The sequence below is a fragment of the Lagopus leucura genome, unplaced genomic scaffold, assembly GCF_019238085.1.
Source record: "Lagopus leucura isolate 7727_CA_CO unplaced genomic scaffold, USGS_WTPT01 Super-Scaffold_100018, whole genome shotgun sequence".
Classification (NCBI taxonomy): domain Eukaryota; kingdom Metazoa; phylum Chordata; class Aves; order Galliformes; family Phasianidae; genus Lagopus; species Lagopus leucura.
In genome coordinates, this window is record NW_024962272.1 from 3,618,403 (window position 1) to 3,637,843 (window position 19,441).

The 19,441-nt window shown below is 39.8% G+C and overlaps 1 protein-coding gene across 9 annotated transcripts in view; it reads right to left on the reverse strand.

Annotated features, from left to right (window-relative positions):
• MPDZ (multiple PDZ domain crumbs cell polarity complex component) overlaps positions 1-7,075 on the reverse strand; it is a 103,020-nt gene extending 95,945 nt beyond the window's left edge. For 8 of the 9 annotated variants that reach the window (XM_042877435.1, XM_042877433.1, XM_042877430.1 and 5 more), the window contains exon 1: positions 7,001-7,068. The gene's annotated coding sequence lies outside the window, so the exon portion shown is untranslated. Of the gene's footprint in view, positions 1-3,799; positions 3,917-7,000 lie in introns of all 9 variants that reach the window. The other variant, XM_042877427.1, reaches the window with a different exon arrangement.
• Between the last annotated feature and the right edge of the window lie 12,366 nt (positions 7,076-19,441).

The window sequence follows — 19,441 nt, forward strand, 5'->3', positions numbered from 1 at the left end:
CACTCAGAAAGAGCTAAGCACCCAGGAAAAATGACTTTCTTCCTCAAAGAGGATAATAAAGAAAGGTTGACAGATCTGTTGACAGATCTCTGGGTACGAGAGAGTAACTAAAATTCAAAAGGGCCATTAGCCATAGAAGCTGAGCATGATAAGCATAATCAATCCCCACAAGAAAAGTAAGAAAAAAAGTTGTCAACATAAACTTGCTTGCAGTCTGAAAAGAAAAAACAAATCAAGTGGTTTTTAAATGCTTTCAAGTTCTACTGCCAGATTTCCCTACTTTCAGTATGCCTTAAGCTCCATATCAGTTTACATTTATGGCATATGGATTTACAAATACAGTGCTACAGAAACACTGATTATCACTTTCAGGACAACATATTACTTAGAAGTAGGCATAAAATTCAAATCCTTTCAATCCTTTTCCATTACACAAGTTACACAAACACGCACATCAATAATTAATAAAATAATACTTCACGAGTTTGTTTTCTTACTTAACAAGGTAAATCCCAGCACACAACTACCAGATCTGAAAACAAAACCAAAGAATATCTTGCGTTTTCACCTGTTCACCCTTCAAAGTAAGACTGTCTATTTAACAGGAAGGGCTGTATGAAGTTACTAAAAAATTAATGAAATAAGGTGGTTTTCCCCTAACCTTAAACACCAATAGCTTTTACTTTCAAATGAAAAAACTATTATCACACAGTAAGTTCAGAGCCCCTATTTACAAGTAGAGACATTTACAAGTAGTATTCACAGGTCTTTTTCTCGGTGGCAGTGCCAATTAAAGAAGTTCTTTCCTGTTTCACCCTTCTACTTCTATCTGTACAAATGTTTATACAGCTGCATTTTAGATCCAATCAGAAAAATGCACGATACAAATATGGAGACTACTACTCAGTCATTTCAGTCCCATCACCCAGCACATGTACATGCACACAGCCATCATATCTTCAACTCTCAAATGTTGAGGAACTAACCAGCAAAAACAAAGTTATTTGTACCTCAGGCCTTCTGCTTCAGACCTCTAAGAATCTCAAGAAGAGGAGATATCTTTTAGAGCTGGTGGATATTACGTTACATCATGATTCAACTTGCCTATTTCTAATGTGCTGTGAAAGGAATGTTTACAAGCAATAAAATGGACAGGGTCACCACTGTGTTGGAGCAACCCCAGAATAATCATCACTGATGATCTGAAATTGAAGCATTCTCAACACAGACACTTATTAACAGAAGTCACTAAGTATATAATTCTAGAGATAGAGATGATCCTACTTAATCTGCAATGAAAAAATTGCTGAGCACTGCTAAGACTCTCACGATACACTTTTCACTTACCTCGTGCATTAGAGGCAGGAAAACTGCCCCAGAGCCATCTTAGTGCCAGTAACTCAGTTTTTAACTCTCACTTTATTTTACTTCTCCTTAACTCTCCTTGTTTTGTTTTTGTACTGGAAGGGATTGACTCCTTAGCTGATCCATCTAATGCTTTTGTCGACCACAGCTCAAGGAAGGATCAAGAGAGGAACTGCTGTCAGAATGCTTTCCTTCAGGACACTTCCACTGAAGCAGAAGCAGTGCCTCGAGGCACACCAGTATTTATATATCATAGTTCAAAATGATACCCTTTGCTCTGTGCACACTCTGGCATGGTGAAAACCCACTCAACTCTGTTTCTGCTGCACCACATCCATGCTAACAATTGGGATCTGTCAGCACCAGTTTAGTGGCACATCAACCTAGCCACAGTACAAGGGAAGCAAGCGTGCAGCTGCCCAAGCTGTGTCCATAGTCACCACTCCCACCCACCACAGCAACAACTCCTGGTCTTTAACACAGCACACTTCTAGGAATTTCAGTAATAATGCACTGAGCAAACCTTGTCCAGAGAGAAATATGGAGACAACTCTGCGTTGGAATAAGTAAATCTTTCATTTGCTATAGTGAATATTATTATAATACCATCACAAATTCTAGACGCGTGAATGAATGAGAGGCGGTTTCTGATCATGTCGTTTTCTATACTCCTGGCTGCCTGTATCACAGGAGTCCAAAGCCAAAACCTGCCCTTCTATACAGGACACAAACACCAGTCTTGATCCAAAGAGCTCAAAGCAGATTTAACTATTTATGTGTTCTAGAGCTAAAGTTCACTAATCTCATCACAGTAATAAAAACATTGACTGACTTAGACTTTTTTATCCGCTACTGGAAGAAACACTGCTAAATGAACAGCAAATTAATTCAGTGTTTCCAAAGACACAGGTATAACTTTTAAAAATAGGCACCTTACCCCTTTACTCCTGTTTTACAGTAAAAAAAAAGTAAAATTCACAAGTAGTTTTAGCTAAATACACAACGAGAAACTTAATCTTCCACTAAGCTTGCACAAAAGCTAAAGATAATCCCCTTCATCATATAATCATTAATACATTTGCACTTCTAAAATTTGACTCTTCCTGTGCTAACACACAAAAATGCGTTTCATATGCATCTCTCCCCAACTGCAGCTGCTCTTCTCATAGAACAGCTGCCAGATAAACGCTGCAGCCCTGGATTCGTAGTGCCCGTGCCTAAAGCACTCAAATCCATAGGTTTAAGAATTTTAAAAATAGACACAAAATGTATGCTCAATACCTCCTTTTCATGGCAATCATGCAAACCTTATTAAACGGAATACCCAGAAGACTTGTGAAAAAGGAAAAGATGAGTTCCTTCTAGTTATGGCTCTTTCACACCTGATCATGTAATTCCTACACAAGCAAACTTCCTCCTTTGTATTTACACATGCTCCATCTACAATTTCACAAATCCATTTCAGATAATACCTTGGAAACTCATGCTCACTGCACTGGATTAGCAAACATGTGATTCCAAAGATAGAAAACAGAGTAATAGGCTTTGCCTTGTAGCTCTTGCATTACTTTATATGCGCTCAAAATACAAAGGAAATGCCTATCCTAAAAGCAATCTCCAGGTCCAAACTTTGGCAAGGAGCTGCATGAGATTAAAATCAAATCTGACTCAGTATAGCAACATGGTAATCAAAGCTTATACTCTGCAGATGCTAAGAAGAGTATTTGAAAAATTCTAATTAAATTTCAGCACCCAGGACTGAATTTAGCTGGGAAAGAGGTATCCTTTCTTACTTTATTTTTATCCCATGCTTTTCTATTCCCCTGCTTTCTGGCTGTCACTCAAACAGCATACTGTGTTAGCTCTGCGTGGCAGAAGAATGAAAACCAAACCACATAGGAAACAGAAGACACTGATTACCAGGAGACCTTCTGCATTGCTTTCAATTTCACTGAGCTTTTCTGTTTCACCCAGCTACCTCTCTCACCCTGGATAACATCCCTGAAGAAAATTACAGTGATCCTCGGACTTCTGGAAAACGTCTTGGCAATACAAAGACATCTGAAACCATTCAAGCTCATCTGAAAGATCTCATGCTTCCTATTTTTCCACTGCTACAAAAGGCAATTCTGCTGTTCATACAGCACTTCCAAGGACTCCCAGAAGTATTAGACAGGCTCAACAACTGTATTCTGACAAGTACAGCCTTCACTACTCACAGTGACAGCGATAAACATACTTGAGCACAGAGGAGGAAAACAAAAAAGGGAAAAATAGGAGGAATAAGAAGCAAGCAGTGGAAAAGAATTAAGATAACAAAAAAAGGCTAGCTTGTTTCCACAAGACACGAATAGGCAGAATTAACCTCATCCACCTGTTTCATCAGCAGAGGGACTGCACACTTGTCTATGACAGAAGAGAACTGACACAATACCTGTAAAATCTATTGGAGAGGGCTTCGTATAAACAAAATTAAGTGCCACAAAGAGTAAAGAAGATCTCCACTGACTGTCAGGAATGTAACAGGAAAGCATGAGAAGTCTGAAATACACTGAAAAACATTAGAAATACAGGATTAGTAAAAGCTATATTAAAGGAAAACTGTTCCAAAACATTCAAGGCAGAAACAAAAAGCCAGTTCACAAAACTGACACAAAGGCTGTATGGAGACTATAAGCAGTTTGTAAACTGACAATGCTAGCCTCCTGAAACTCAGAAAAACACTGAACGTATAAAAAACTCGTAAAAGGTGACAGCAGCAGCTCTGTATCTCAGAGGAAAGTATAGCAGTAAAGCTAAACAACTATGAAAACCAGACTGTGAACATTCAACTATTTTATCTTCTGCACACATCACACTAACATTTTAAGAAAACTTGCAAAGCTTTCAGATAAATGTACAATCTCTTTGTTTCTCTTTAATTAATAATATTCTGTAATAGTCAAGAGTTCTACATGAATGTTTTATGCTAGCTGATGTGCAGGTTACAACTGTAACCCAGAAGTGGGCCTAAACAACACCTATTACTTTCATTTGCAGATAAACATACGTGATGCAAAGTATTTACAAGTGACTGGTAAAGAGTTTTGCAAACATAACAAAACAAGAACAAACAAACAAGCCAACAAGGCAGAGGAATTTTTTTTTTGGTGTACTAGGGAAAATAATAAACAGATGATCTGTTCACAAAAAAAAAGAAATATTGCAGTAAATAAATTGAGATTAATTGAAATAATTTTCTTCAAACATTAGAAATGCAGGATTAGCTTCAGAAACTAAAAAAAAAGCAGCTTTTCAGCATACACAAAATATATGTGACACTATACATCCCAAGCCATTCTAAATAACTTAGGCATGGTTCATATTGCCTACTCACTTTTCCAATATAAAGAGTTGATTACCAAATTCATTAAATTTAGATGAACTTAATTAAACACAGTTTCTACATCACAGAAGTTGCATCTCTTAACATACATTGGATTCCTCATAGAGGTAAAAACAGGATATGTAAATGGTAAAGAAAAAAAAAAAAAAAAAGAAAGAAAAGAAAGAAAAAAAGCCTCACTGTAAAGCCAATGAGGAGTCATCATTTTTCTTACAAACCAAAAATGCTGCAGAACTCCTATCATATACTGTGAAAATAATGGAAGAATCACACAGGAAGTCATTACAGCACATAACCAGAATATGATACAAGGTGGCTTGGATACCAGAACTGAGTCTGAAAAGCCTCAGTTAAAGAAAGTTGAAGAAACACTCTGCAACCATATAGGCCATTATTCCACAAGCACCAACCAACCATACTCCAAACCAATTTCTGTGTGAAAAGAGGGCACTGAAAACAAAATGACATATTTATGCACTGACTCGTTGAGAATGCCTACGGCAAAACAAATATCCTTACCAATGATGAGAGACTACATTATCAGCTTGGAATCGTATTTGCTGAAACTGCTTCAGTAGGGTGGTTCACAGGAAAGCCAATTAGAGAGTGTAATGCATATCATCTTTAGAATTTAAAATTTTCTTGCATGAGATATAGACCATATAATTTCAAACATTTTTAATTTTGGTTTTCAATGCACTCATTGCTCCACAGAATTCACAGACACTGCCATACTGAAAATAAAGAACATCAATTAGTACGTAAGTAGCGCAGCTCTTTTTTTCTCCCGTGCTGAAATTGATCTAGCTTTCCCAGTGCACTGTTACGTGAAGAAAGAATGTATCCAGTTCCCAGAGAAAAGCTTCTTGAGAGCATAAAGGAAGCCAGCAGAAACACTGCTGTATCAGAAACATTGGCTGCAATCAGTAAATGTTACACACGTGCTCTGCTAGTGTAATATGGAGATACGAAATAATTGTTACCCATTGTTGGGGTAGAACGCTGAAAACTACAATGCTTCTCTGATGTTCTCTGCCATTAAAGCACTGCTACTGAACACCTACATCAATATGCCCTGAGGCATTTTTGTTCTGCATTCTTGTTCTCTTAGTGCTATGTTACTTTCCACTTTTGTAGGGAAATGACGTTTCCCAGACATATTTTACTACTTTTCCGTGTATTTGTTTAGACTCTTCGCTCCTTAAAAGTTGTTACCTTGGAAAATGCCCTGCTGATATGGAAACCACAAGGCATTACACAACAGGCTGCCACAATAGCTGAAACCAGGCCCTTTCACTTGGCCCATCCGCTGCTCTGCTGGGCAAAGAACTCCGCCTATCCCCTCCAGTACCATGGCTAGGAATAACGTTTTCTTTTCAGCAACTTATGCTAACAAAATCTCTTGCGTGTACTAAGAAGCAAAAGGGATGATGAGATTCTGTTTTTAGAAGCTGAAAGGGAAAAAATATGCAGCTCTGCTCAGCCAGGCTGCAAATCAATCTTATGAAACGCAGTACACAGAGTTCACAGGGTCAGCTCTGCGAGAGCTTTTCTTGCCTATTATTCCTTCCAGTAACACAGGAACGTACTGGAAACGGAAGGGAAAACCACCCTAGACAGAAAGCATCCCATACAGCAAACCCTTTTCTTCACACAGCCTCACACATCAGAAGGCAAGACTAAGGCCTCGCACTCACTCTGCTGAAAGGACCGTGCCCGAACGCACACTCAGGGACCAACAGCAGCGGGTTCCGGCACTGCAAGAAGCGCCTGGCACCCGCGGATAGCGGTATCCGCAGTGGAAGCGCAGGACCCCGAGAAGCCCATGAGCGCCTACCGCGCCCCTCGAACGAGGCCACTCAAGGGAAACACAGCGGCTGCGAGCGGCCGCGGGGAGGAGACATCCTCCAGGGATGGGAACTGCCCGCCGGAAGGGGGGAAGGAGAGCGAGAGAAGGAGGCGCTCAGGGACCTTTCCTCCCGCGGCCGCCGGTGACGCGCGGACGGCTGCCTCGACCAGGCCCGCAGCAGCCCGCCCGCCGCAGGCCGTGCCGCGGCCCCGGGAGCGGAGAGCAACAGGCTCGCCCCCCCGCGGCCTTTCTCCTCCTCCAGAACGCCCCGCCCGCCGAGCCACAACATGACGACAAAACTTCGCGAATAAATACACTTAAAGAGCTGACTCGCAACTCCGCACGGCCGGCGCGCCGCTTTTCCAAGCTCTTCTCCCCGCAGCCCCTTACGCCCCGCTTACCCGGCGGCTCCGCGGGCCCCGCTCTCCGCCGTCGCCCTCCCCGTCCCCGAGTAACGGCACCGCGCCGCGGGGAAGCACGCTCGGGCACGCCCCGACGGCCTGAAATCTAATCCTGCCCGCCGCCCCCCCGGGCCGGCCCTGCAGCACCACCCGGCGCATCTCGGGGGGCGGGGTGGGCTGAGCTGTTCTACTTTGCTCGCCCGTTGCGCGGATGCGTTCGGAAAGAGCTGTTCCTCAGACGAAAACAACAGCACGGTTAAAGAGTCAGCGACAGGACAAGAGGGAGCGGTTTTAAACTGGGGAAGGGGAGATTTAGGTTTGATGTGTTTCTCTGTGCCCACAGAAGCTCTGGTTGCCCCATCCCTGCAGGCGCTCAGGTCCGTGCTGGACTGGGCCCCGGCTGGCAGCTGAGCTGGGGGGCGGGAGCCCTGCCCAAGGCGACGGTGGGGGGGCTCCCGGGGAGGGGGCGGTTGCGGTCTTCCTCTTCCGATCCATTCTATGTCTGCTGGAGGTGAAATGCTGTCCTGCAGTGAAAATGATCCGGGTACTTGCACGTTCACAAGCCGAGTACTTTTCATGCAAATTTAAAGGAACGCCCCTCTTTGTACATTTAGTGTTTTTGTTATTCCATCTGATAGATCGCCCTTTGCAAAAAGCTGGCTCTCCAGGCAGTATTTCTCATTACAGCCAGCAGAACTCCAAGTGATCCTTTTACTGTGCTGCATTTTAAAACCTGTTGTGTAATCAAGTGTTTAAAAATCATTCTTCCAGTTCATGACTTTGAAAAAATTAATAATTTTCAGTATTTAACTCACAGTTTGCACTATTCCATCCAATGTCTTTTGATGAGCACTTGCCCATCAAATCAAATACTAAGGTTGTGTTTGATTTATCTGGAGCTGTGAACACTGTATGAATTGTGTCACCTGCATTCCATGTTACATCAGACTTCAGTGACTCTAGAATAAAGTCTTCAATAGAAATTCATCAGCGTGTGTCATTATTCAACAGTGAATTCACTAAATGCAAAGTCAGATAGCTATTCTTTTTGTTTATTCATATATGTATATATATAAAACAGTTGTTTATGTAACAATATAAATATTTAATTGTTTTCTAAACTATTGCTTACTGAAATAAAATGTGGTGATGTCAGGAAGTTTATTTGGAGTTTAAAAAGTCAAAATTGGGTGTAATAGTGTTTTACACCTAATGCTCAATATCCCTTGTGTAACAGTCCCTCCCAGGACAACCTGTGTTTGTGTGGGATATACCTTCCAGATCATTACCATAGGCAGTACTGAAAGTATTAGCGTGGGCTTAGTTGTATTCACATACTTGTACTTGCAAAGGTGGATTTCTCAGTAAACATAAAACACATCTATACCTTAAACATACATTGCAGCAAAATAATGTTTTCACTTACAATAGCTGATGATTGAAGTCAAGTTGTCCAGTAACAGATCAAGCAAATAGCATAGAAAACTGGGTTTGGGTTTGGAGTACACTACTGATCTGGAGCATATTCATGCTAACAGTTTTAGATAGATTGCAACAATAATTACTCACTTGTTTCTTGTTTTTACCAGAAATAAATTTTACTGGTTCCACAGTAAGGAAACCATGTTACCTCTCTGGAACTTTTCTGCAAACAGGAGGTCTTATGCTATTAACAAGTACCCAGGATGGGCTTGATGTTGTGCGACTAATGCACAACATTAAAATTGCATTGTAGCTGTGTTAGTATAAGTAGAACATTAATATTTGCAGTTTTGGTGGATGCTGTCCTCAGAATCTGGAGGAAGAGAATCTCTCTCGTATTTTAAGCTTAAATGAGTTTGCAAGCTATTGAATGAATGCATACATCTACATACATCTACATACATTTGTCACGTGATTTTAAAATAAAAGTGCAAACAGCTTTTTAAAATGCAAGCCTTCCTCAAGAGACCATTACTACAAAATCCATTATGTTGTATTCTGTTAGGAAGACTTATTAAAAAGACGATTTAGGGGACCTTAAAACAGTGACAACACAGCCAAGCACTTGCTATTATTGTCTCCAGTAATATTAACTTATGTATTATGAGAATGAAAGAGTACTGGAACAGGCAGCCCAGGGAGGTTGTGGAGCCTCCTTCTTTGGAGATACTCAAAACCTTTCTGGACACTTTCCTGTGTGACCTGCTGTGGGGAGCCAGCTGTATCAGGGAGGAGGTTGGACTTGGTGATCTCGAGCTCCCTCCAATTCTACACAACCCCTACGATTCTGTGCTTCATTTCTCAGGATAATCTAAAATATACTGCTGGTAGAATTGTGAATACTCCATGAGATGTCTACTCTCTGAATTCTTTTAGCGCAATTAAGAGGACTCTGCTTAGATTTATTAGAAGACACGAAGGAGAAGTAAACTCAGAAGAAAAGTCCTCACAGAAAACTAAGACATTTTTTGTGTCCATTAAATCACTCATTAGGGGACTGTTGAGAATCCAATCTGAAATGGATACAGGATTTAAAAAATGAAATGAGAGTAAGCTCCTGATCCTGTTGTACCTCAGTCATAAACATTGACTTCACTGCAAAATGGTATTTCCTACAAAACCTCTTTGACAACATTTTTGGCACAACTCATGTATTTCCTAGCACAAAAAAAAAAAAAAAAAAAAATGTATTCAGGAAAGCAATTGTATAGTTTTATCACACTGAATTGTGTATGAATACTATGTGGGTATTTTTTTTTACTGCACAGCATTTTTGTATGGAAGTTTCAGTTGGATGTCCTACCTACAGAATTCATAGAACACGTATTTTAGGGGCCTATATGTCTCTCCTGAGAAAGAGGACTCATATATGTATTTATAATTGCTTATGCTTGAAAAATTCCAACTCTGAACTTAAAACATAGACAAGAGTCTGATAAATCTTTCTCATAAGCACTAACCTAATTAAGAGTTGAATGCATTCTGCTTTTATATGCTTAGTCTTCAGTACTTGCAGCATATTTTTGTTAATGGTTATGCACATGTACTTACTCATTCACAGGCACAATATTACACTTCTGAGCAGAGCACTTACATGAAATTTAGGTTAAACACCACTCAAAATCATTCTTGTCAGAAAATGTTAAGGATTATTATAGATCAAATCTTATTTCCAAATGTGCACACCAAGAGTAGTCAGTAGCATTAAACAGAATTAGACTGCAGAAAACCATCATGAGATCAAAGGTAACTGTGTTCCCAATTGCTGTAATTTCTAGTCTAAATATATTAAGTGTGTGGTTATGCTTTCTAACTTTATCTGTCCAAATAAATGTTATTTTTCATGGAGGTGACTAGAATACAATACATTTTCCAGAAATTATATTGGCAGAAGTACACAATCGAACTAAACCTAACACTTTTCTCCTCCATCATCTCAACATAAAACTTCCACTTCAGAAGCCAGACAGCAAGAAGTGAGTAGCAGTTGGAGGTAACACCAAGCATGCTGTTATGCAAAGTTAAAATTAGGAACTTTCTCTTAAGTTTAGTGCTTGGAATTTATTCAATTTTTGGATTATTATGCTGGCAAGTACAGAATATTAGTTTCACTTACTGGAGCATGCATGCTGGCAAGAATGGTGCATAGATTTACATTTTAAAAGTTTTAGGGAAATTGTCTCCCTTGGGGCCATACTTCATAACTGTTATTATTGCTATTGGAGGTTACACATGTGCATAGAAGAGAAAATATTCCCCTTAAGGTAGCACCGAGTGAAAAAAAATCATAAAAGGTATGCTAATTATTCATTACTACAAGACAAAATACTTGAAATTATGGCAAATTAAAAGAGCATTTATTTACACACAAACAGGATTGTTTAAAACCACAGGTCTTGCCCGTAGCAGAGAAGTTAAGCCAAGTAAGTGACAAAGCATATTAGCCTTATCATAGATTTTTCAGACACTTAATACCAATAAGGAGGGTCTGGTTTGTTCAGATTAAGGTTTTTTTGTGGTTTTTTTTTTTCGTTTAATGTGTTCTGCAGGTGGTAACTGTGTATTTGACAGACCCCACTTGCAGAAAATGTAACTTCTTAGAAGTTTCTTTTTTCAGAAATGCTTGAAGGAGCACGGTTTGAGCAGTGCACGTAGTCTACCTTGATTTCAGCAAGGCATTTGGCACTATCTCCCACAGCCTCCTTATAACAATGCTGAAGAAGTGTGGAATAGATGAGTGGTCGATGAGATAGGTTGAGTACTGGCTGACTAGCAGAGCTCAGAGGGCTGTGATCAGCTATGCAGAGTCCAGTTGGAGGTCTATGGCGTTCCTTGGGGGTCAGTGCTGGGCCTGGTCTTGTGTTCAACATCTTCATCAATGATCTTAATGAGGGAATGGTGTCCACCCTCTGCAGGTTTGCTCATGGCATGAAGCTGGGAGGAATGGCTGACACACCAGAAGGCTGTGCTGCCTGCTATTCAGTGAAACCTGGACAGACTGGACAGTTGCGTGGAGAGAAACCAGATAAGTTTTGACAAGAGCAAGTGTAGAGTCTTGCCTCTAGGGAAGAATAACCGCATGCACCAGTACAAGTTGGGGGATGAACTGCTGGAAAGGAGCTCTGTGAAGAGGGACCTGGGGGTCCTGGTAGATGATGGGTTGCCCATGAGCCAGCAGTGTGCCCTGGAGGGCCAATGGTATCCTGGGTTGCATTAAAAAGAATGGCCAGCAAGTCTATGGAGGTAACCCTCCTCCTCTGCTCTGGTGAGACCTCACCTGGAGTATTGTGTCCAGTTCTGGGGTCCCTGGTAGAAAAAAGACAAGGATCTGCTGGAAAGAGTCCAGTGGAGGGTTACAAAGATGGCTACTAGGGCATGGAGCACCTCTCATGTGAGGAAAGTCTGAGCAACCTGGGTCTGTTCGGCATTGGGAATTGAAGACGCAGAGGGGATCTGATCAAATACAATAAATATCTAAGTGTGGGGAGCAAAAGGATGAGGCCAGACTCTTTTCAGTGGTGCATGGTGATAGGACCAGGGGAAATGGCTACAAACTGGAGCATAGGAAGTTCCACACAAATATGCATGAGAACATCTTCACAGTAAGGGCACAGTAAGTGACAGAGCACTGGAACAGACTGCCCAGAGAATTTGTAGTCTCTTTCTCTGGAGATGTTCAGGGCTCATCTGGACAACCATCTGTGCAACCTAGTCTAGGGAGCTTGCTTTGGCAAGGGGATTGGACTTGATGATCTCTAGAGGTCCCTTCCAACCCCTACAATTCTGTGTTTCTGTAATTCCAGAGCACCTTGTCACTAGCGGTACTCATTAATGCAAGAGTTGATGCAGTATTTGAAAACAAAAGATGATACATCTTTGAAAAAAAAGTGTATTAGAAAAATAGGTATGTATTATATGAGAATACTTTGAGCTTTAAAATCAGAATGGGAAGAACTGACCTAACCAGTTTAGAAGTTTGTATTCAGTTAATCATGTTAACATTATTCTCTAATATCGTAGTTTGTCTTCACTAAGTACTGGGGCATCAGAACAACAAAGTTTATTTCTTTGAAAAAATGCTTCAAAATTAACCAGTTTTACAGATAGCTAAACTGCAGCATATTAGATGGGAGGGAATCCTTATTATAGGAAGATAACAAAATACTTCTCCTGGTGGCTAGTTTATTTTTGGAATAAATCCTCTTGAAGATGAACAGGTGGAACTAATATAAGCTGACCAATTGCAGTACATTGATTTATCACATGCCCTTGCAGTTTACTATGCAGAAAGATCATCCTGTATGTGGTACTGCCTAAGCAGCTTCTATACTCTTCTGTATGGACTGCTGAGATAATCAGTGTCTCAGATTCTACTTTAGCACTTGTCTTCTGCAGTTCTTTGCTTCTGATCCAAACTGCGAACTTGGAGAGGTGTTCCTGTTTGGATTTAATTCAGTATTTTTCAGAGTTGAAGGCACAGGGAAAGTCTGCGTTTTCAGTCATGAGCCTTATGTTCTCAGAAACAATGATGACTCATTTTGGATAAAGAGCTCTCTACTTACTGGACTGTCAAAAAGAGATCATCTGGTCTGAGACAAGAACCAACATTGGTGTTGTAGTCTTTGCATGAGGGCGGGCAATGAATGACCATAGAACTTGTGGATAGGCTTGCCAAGTAGTTCTGCATCTAGCCAAGCCAGAGGAACTTGGCAAACAACTGTCCTTCCAGAGGGTGCTTTTCCAAAAGGGATTTTTCCACATGGTTCTGCATAATTTCTCAGTTTTAAGTTACATGCAGAGAAGAAGCCAAAAGATACATTGATGTTCTTTCATTTTGCTTTCAGTGTAGCTGTACTTTGGTTTAACCCAAAATATCTTTACTGGTATTATTAACTGCAGCTAATGCTGTTAATACTTAGTTGGATGGAATATCTGACTAGTACAGACCAGGAAATACCAAAATAGTGTTGATGTTGATATGGAGATTTGGAGAGTTTAAAATTGAGACACTTTAAGTTCACATGCCCTTGCCTAGGAATTTAAAACTGCATATTGCTCATTCACATCAGCCCAATTGTTTAAGGATGACAGCTGACATCTCCAAAGGAAATTGTTATAGTCCATTGAAGAGGATATCCCGGAAAAAGGGTTCAAAAGCACTTATCATGTCATCACATACCTGTGCTAATTTATCTAGCAAGATCAGCACCTGTAAGACAAGCAGAGTGGGGAACCTTTCCCATGTTGAAAGCACCTCATATTCAGTGAGTAGGATGAGAAAAAGAAACTATTGTTGCAGACTTTGCTCACATATAAAAGAGCATGTTTGTTACTGGGTAAGTTTTCAAGATCTGAGGCAGGTTTGTTGATGTAAGAATTCGTAGAGTTTTCTTTGATTTTTACCAGACTTGCTTTCCTGTGGACACTCAGTGCAGGGAAGTTAATGGTTCCTGCACACTACCAAAAAAGTACTAAGAAAAAATGAAAAAGAGCACCACATGGAAAGATACTTTAACTGACTAAAAGACTTTAAAAGGTTGGTGTTTCTGGAATAGGCCCATCTATATGGGTATCTGAGAACTGGAAGGTAAATTTTACATCATTCTTAAGTAGGAATTTCGTGTTAAGTGAAAATCATTTTAGCAAATGAAGCGGATATGAATTTAGCCCAACTGTGCTCTCAGTAGCATTAAAAAAGCTGTGTTACTATATGAAGCTGACTCCATAAATCCCTGTCTTCTGTTAAAGTGCACCTCTCTGGTTTGGTCATCTGCTTCTCATATGTAAGGGTCCCTTCTCACAGTGGTATGGCTAAGAGGAGATCTCAAGACTTTGATATGTAGCATGTGAAATTTTGCCCTTAGCTGTTCAGTAAGTGCCAGGAACCTACATCATAATTAACAATAAGAATGAATGTTCAGTGTGGAAATACACAACTGTAGCAAGCTGAAACCGTCACTTCCAGCAGTAAAATGCCATTCAGTACTCTCAATTTTGCATGCAGAAAATTGTTTATTTTCTAACTAGATGGTGTTGACACTGCCATTAGCTATACTTCCATTTCCTCCAACTTTTAAGAATTAATATATTGTCCATACCACAGAGTAAGATCTCAAAGCACTCATAAACTTCCCTCCTCCCTTCTGGCATGAGCCAACATCAAGTCTGCAATCAGTCAGAATCTCAGTGTGTTATGCAAAGACAGGCTCTGATGAACTGCCTTTTTTTTTTTCATCACATGGCTGCCTTTTAATTTTTGTTGCCAAGGGGACAAACCAAGAGGAAATGGATTTAACAACTGTAAAATAATGAATTTTAAAGCTGCTGTTACTAATATTTGAACTTTGAATCTAATTTGTATGCAGGAAGAATGAAAAATAACAATATCATTTCACAAAATAAACAAAATACAACCAAACAAAAATCACCCTTTCCCTCCCGCCTTCTTTTCATACTCATATCATTTGAGAGCTCAAGCTTCAAATATAAATGCCCAGGTATCACCAGTAACATGGAGAGGCAAAGGGCGTGAAAAAACTGAGTCTGCTATATCTCATAGCTCTATATTACTTTAACAGACACAGACATTTTTGAAGGTCCAAAATATCTACCTTATACAAAGCTACTTTAACAGCAGAAAGGAACAATCTATTTCTCCCTCTCCCCCTTGCATGTTTTTCAACAGGAAAAACTTTAGGGAAACCAATAGAAACATAATAGCCCATGTAGTTTGAAGTGTCATTCTGCATAAATCAGCTGGGTCTCTCCTTAGACCATGAGCTGTCATATAATCCTCCCAACAAACGATATAGAGTCTCTCATCCAGTTCAGGTGGCTTCGAGAAGTCTTTCTCCTTCCCTTCTCCAAGTCACTGCATTTTTCTTCCTCTCTGGGACCTGAAACTGTAGACTGTAGAAGCCCTGCTGGTGCCTTCAGGCAGCTTTTCTTACAAAATCACCCTTCACTGCAGAAATCTTATGTTGATGCTTTTTCTGATAATGCCACTGTTCATTCTTTTGTTATGAACTAGATATTGAAACTATCCTAGGAAAACTAGAGAGAATCAGTACCGAAAGAATGTACTGGAGTTGGAGAGATCAAAATGTTCTTCTCTAGACACATGCAAATACTTGAAGAAGAGTACTGGTATTTTACAACTAACTCTCAGTCTCTCCAAAATCTCTTTCTTGAGACTTCACACCTTGAGATCCATCATCATTATGTTTTGACATTGCATTTACAGACATAGTTCTGTTTCATAGTACACTCTTGGGAAGGCATGCTAGGATTCATAGACCAAACATATTTTTATCCAACCTTGAGGACAGTATCCTGAACTTTCAACCAGTATGTACCTTCTTTCCCAGATGTCTGAGTGGACGAAGGATTATCCTGCTTCTCCTTAGCTGTTTTAAAGTGAGAATCAGGCATTTAGTCAAAACAGTCAATGCTTTCCTCTTGGAAAGCATTTAAACTCACATTTCTTGCAAAAGAGAAGTAACCTAGAATGTACTAACTATTAGTATTCTGAGTTAGGTGTATTCTGACTTTTGACACTAAGACTGTTCCAATTTTCAGTCTGCGTACACAGTACTATTTAAATTTCGAAACAGTAGTCTTTAATCTATCTCACTCCAGCAATGTCACGCTAATGTCTTTGGTCAAGAAAGCAGATCAACATAGAATCATAGAATGTTCTGGGTTGAAAAGGAGCATAATGATCATCTAGTTTCAACCCCCCTGCCACAAGCAGGGTCACCAACCACTAGACCAGGCTGCCCAGAGACACATGCAGACTGGCATTGAAGGCATCCAGGGATGGGGCTTCCACAGCCTGCTTGGGCAACCTGTTCCAGTGTGTCACCACCCTCTGAGTGAAAAACTTCCTCCTAATATCTAACCTAAACCTCCCCTGTCTCAGTTTAACACCATTCTCCCTTGTCCTATCACTATCACCCTCATAAACAGCCATTCCCCCTCTTGTTTATGTGCTCCCTTCAAGTACTGAAAGGCCACAGTGAGGTCTTCCTGAAGCTTTCTCTTCTCCAGAATGCTCAGTACACACTCGAGGAATGAAAACTGGATTAAAGCCTGCTATACAATGGTTATAATGTCTGCCCACTGAATTGTCCTATGCATAAATGGCATCTCTGCTACACATGAAACTGAGTAGGCTTTTCTGTTAGCTATCCAGAGTACTTCATGATTTGTAAATCTTACAAGATAGAAAGTACCTCAATCCCAGAAGATGAAAAATTTAAATACTCGTGTCTATATTCTTCATAGATAAGGCAGCTGTTGGCCTAGCATCCTTCAGTAAGACTCCAAATACTTTCTGCTCTTATCTCAGTACTTCCATCAAGGCCTTGAAAGCGATGAAAAGGATTGGGCATGAAAATACATTTGCATGCCTGTACCAAGCTGGACTAATCGCACTGTTTTTGAGCTGAGATTTAGACTCCTTATCTTCTAGTTTTTATCTCAAGAAAAGATCCAAACAGGTCTCTTATTAACCTAAATCTTAGAATTTGGGAACATCTTGATTTTAATCCTTTTGTATGAATTATAAGAAAATCTTGAAATACATAAAACAGGCAAATTCCTTTTCAGAACAGTGTAGTAAGACTTACTTTGCCTCTGCAATCTGGTTGAGGGACAGTAAGTTTATACTGAGCTATGAATAGATTTTGAGGGAAAAAAAAACAACAAATATAAATATCTATATACACACCGATTTCACCTTGAAAACTTTCAGCTGTCTCATGCTTCCATTAGGCCAAAAGCATTGGTCAGCAGTCAGAGAAGAGAGTATGTACCAGATACAGCAGTAACAGTCACACATTTCTTACAAGGTTATTTTCCCTAAAAGTTGGCAGGGGGTAAATGATTGTTCATCCCTGATGTGAGATTTGAGAAATCAAATATTTTATGAGAACATAAATGTTTTGTAACCTAGAGGTACTGGAAACATTAAGGCCGAAGAGGAATTGCAAACTAGAGATTAAAGAATTAGAACACATGCTAAAATTCGAGAAGTGTTTCTCCAAAGATTAAAATGCTAAATCTGGTAGACCCCCAGTGTAGAAGCTTGGAGAGAATCAACTAAGGAGATTTATAATTCAAATTAATTTAGTATATAGCTTAAAAATAATTTCTTAATTTTTCTTCAGCACTGTAAATAAGTCAGGTGAAGACCCTAGAGAAAGTAAAAAATTTAAGGACTATTTTTATCAAATGCTAGATGAAGAGAAGCATACAGTGTAACTCAGTACCTCATCACTGCAACTTGCTGAACCTATTATTAGCTTTTAAATCAAGAAAGGCAGCTAGTCTTTGGTAGCTACTCTGCAGAACTGATCCCCAGGGTGACTGCAGCTGCAGTCCAGTCTTGACTTTTTGTCAGTCATTGCTACTTCAGGTATGCCTCTGTGGCATTATACACTGCTGTGCAGAGATTGACAACATATCTCGCAGGTGATCAGAAATGTTTTGGATACTAGAAACACAAAGTCTGCACTGGTGAAATAGCGTGATCCAGATTTTTGTTATGGGAAGCAGAGCGTATTAGCCCAGGTGGACTATGCTAGTGTGACCATACTGCTTTTGAAACCCATGTGACTGCATCATGTGGACACACAGAATTATTATAGGTCACTCCAAAAGTGTAGTTTCTATGGAGACTACAACGGCTGCAAAGAGCACAATAACAGTACCTGAAAGAGCAAACTGTCAGCCAGAAAATGCTATGTTTCAACACAGTCACCTCTACAAGCTGTGCATTTTCACCAACAATGAGCAATACGCACTCCTGCGTCAGATGCCATTTTGTCAGACTGCTTCTCTGTTGCCATCTGCCACTCAGCAACAACATATAACAGAGTAGTGATGGGAAGGTTCAACCTCTACTGCCGTACCACCAACATCTGCTTGTGATGTCATGGGTCAACATAATGTAATAGGAGACATTACTTTGAAAGTGCATTACAAGGAATAACTGCATCCTTGTAATGAATAATCAATATATTGCATGCAGACAATTAATATGCCACTACTATCCTACAATATGGTAAAGTGAAGTCAAGCATTTTAGACAAGAAGACAGAAATTAGTTCACTTGTGCAGCACCAAACTTTATCTTTCAATAGATGAAGTAATACCTACCCCATTGTTTGCTTGCAGGAAGTCAGCAGTGATCATGGGACACACCACAGAGCAGAAAATATAAAGAGGAAGGAAAAAGGAAAAAAATATTCAGAGTTTCTCCTAGCATAAGAATTAAGAGACCCCAAATTAAACGAAAATGTATTAATCAGAACAGAAGGGGATAAATCTTTCAGAACATGTGGAACTCTTATCTATATAATAGAAATTTACATGGAGTTATGTAAAGATCATAGAATCATAGAATCATAGAAGATGATCATATTATAAAAATATATGGAAGAAAATCTAATTAAGACTTAAATATGAAGATATGAGAAACAGTAAGACAGAGAGTAAATATTCATTAAATAAAAAAATCATAATTTTCTCATAATCTTCATTAGGAACAGTCAACGTTTGGATGCCTTCCTGGAAGAAGTGTAGTAGCTAAGTAGAAGGTGGACTAGCATTACAATATCTATGAGCTTAGCTAAAGATAAAAGCAAGCAAAACCTCATGACCCACACTGCAGAGGAAGTAAGCAGGCTTGTCTGAGGTTATCTTCATGATCAGTACAGCAGTGAATTGACAAGTTCATTCTGGAATACTTGTTTAGTTTAGGGCAAGTCATTCTAAGGTAGATGCCATGTTTATTGCCAGGAAGTATGTAGCAAGTTTAACAAGATATCATAGGTGGCAAAATTTTACAGTAAGTCAGAAGCTTGAAAATTCAGTCATACAGATATTTAACTATAATGTCACATTGTATGCGAAGTTTCTGAAAACATCTGCAACAACTTTATCAGTATCCTCATC